The sequence below is a fragment of the Globicephala melas genome, chromosome X (genome assembly GCF_963455315.2).
Source record: "Globicephala melas chromosome X, mGloMel1.2, whole genome shotgun sequence".
Lineage (NCBI taxonomy): Eukaryota > Metazoa > Chordata > Mammalia > Artiodactyla > Delphinidae > Globicephala > Globicephala melas.
The window spans coordinates 1,186,452-1,188,665 of NC_083335.1; positions in this window are offsets into that span (position 1 = coordinate 1,186,452).

The window sequence follows — 2,214 nt, forward strand, 5'->3', positions numbered from 1 at the left end:
ACCAATATCACACAATCTTGATCACTGTAGTTATATAATGAGCCTTGAAATTGTGTACAGAGATTTATGTGTTGATCTTGTATCCTGCAACCCTGTAAAGCTCACTTATTAGTTATGGGAATTTTTCATGTAGATTCCTTTGGATTTTCTATGAAGACAATTATATCATCTGCAAATGAAGACACTTTTAATTCTTCTTCCCAGTCTGTGTGCCCTTTGTTTCTTTCTTTCTTTTTCTTTTTTTTTTTTTCCTTATTGCACTGGCTAGAACTTCCAACACTACGTTAAATAAGAGTAGTGAGAGCACATAGCCTTGCCTTGTTCCCAACCATTAGGGGAAAGTGCCCAGTTTTTCACCATTTAAGTACGAAGTTAGTCATATGATGTTAGTCATATGTCTTCCATAGATGTTCTTTAACAAGTTGAGGAAATTCCCCCTATTCCTAGTTTTGTGAGAGTTTTTGTCATGAATTGATATTGGGTTTGTTCTGCATCAATTGATATAATCCTGTGACTTTTCCTCTTTTGCTTGTCAATATGGTGGATATCACTGATTTTCATATACTGAATGAGCCTTGCATCTCTGGGATAAGCCCCACCTGGTCATGGTGTATAATTCTTTTTGTTTGCAGATTTTACTTGCAGATTTTACATTATTGGCCTTTCACACACACGTATAGCTATCTCCTCATGTTTGTCCCTCATCCAGAAATTGGAGAAGAATTTTCTTTTCAAATTTTCTCTCTTTTCACAGAGAATAAGTTAGATGCATGGCCACTTTGCCCCACATAACATAATTAAAATAGAAACTCTTCCTTAATAGTGGACATTTATTTTCATAAGTCCTCCTAGTTACAAGATTTACAGTACTTAAAGAACTGCCAAACTAAACCTTTTTTTTTTTTTGGTTGGGGAGCCTTGCTCTTTTTTGTTTTTTAAAAAAATGTTATTTATTCATTTATTTTATTGAAGTATAGTTGATTTACAATATCGTGTTAGTTTCAGATGTACAGCACAGTGATTCAGTTTTTTATATTTATATATATATATATATATTATTTTCAGATTCTTTTCCATTATAGGTTAATACAAGATATTGAATATAGTTCCCTGTGCTATACAGTAGATCCTTGTTGGTTATGTATTTCAAACTAAACCTATTTTATTTTTTTAACATCTTTATTGGAGTATAATTGCTTTACAATGGTGTGTTAGTTTCCGCTTTATAACAAAGTGAATCAGCTATACATATACATATGTTCCCATATCTCTTCCCTCCTGCGTCCCCCTCCCTCCCACCCTCCCTATCCCACCCCTCTAGGTGGTCACAAAGCACTGAACTGATCTCCCTGTGCTATGCGGCTGCTTCCCACTAGGTATCTGTTTTACGTTTGGTAGTGTATATATGTGCATGCCACTCTCTCACTTCGTCCCAGCTTACCCTTCCCCCTCCGCTTGTCCTCAAGTCCATTCTCTACGTCTGCATCTTTATTCCTGTCCTGCCCCTAGGTTCTTCAGAGCCCCTTTTTTTTAGATTCCATATATATGTGTTAGCATACGGTATTTGTTTTTCCTAAACCTAATTTAAATAAATGAGAAATGGGTAAGCCACAAAGGGAATCCAGGTTCTAAAAAACCACTTGCTATTCAAATTATCTAGTCTCCCCAGGCTGGAGTGCAAACAAGCCATCCTGTGACTCTCTGTCATCATCTCGGATGAATGGAACTTGATTGTTTCAACAATCACGGTGAACATCATGCTGGGCCATTACACCGAAGACATCACGCTTACTGCACCTGGTGGACAAGAGGTAGCAGAGATGCTTCATTAGGACACCTGTATGCCAGAGTGTGGGAGATAACGCCCATGAAAACTCAAGAGGCTGACCCTTAGTGATGTTTTGAGATGGTCTGGACCGTACTGGATATTCAGTGAGTTGCTGCACTGCATACCACCTACCACTCAGAAAAGGGCACCACATTTGCTGGGGCTCTTCAGATTCTGCAGGCAACATATACGACGTGAAATTGTGCCACCAGTGCTTCAGCAAGTAATCTGTAAGGTGACGTGTTTTTAGTGGAACCCCAGGCAAGGAAAGTCTCTGCGGCAGGTACCAGCCACTCGATGCACTGCAACATTACATGGAGCTTTGGCAAGTCCTAAAAGGAGAAACAGACTGTGGGTTCCTGGAGTGTTGAAGGAAATCATGCCCT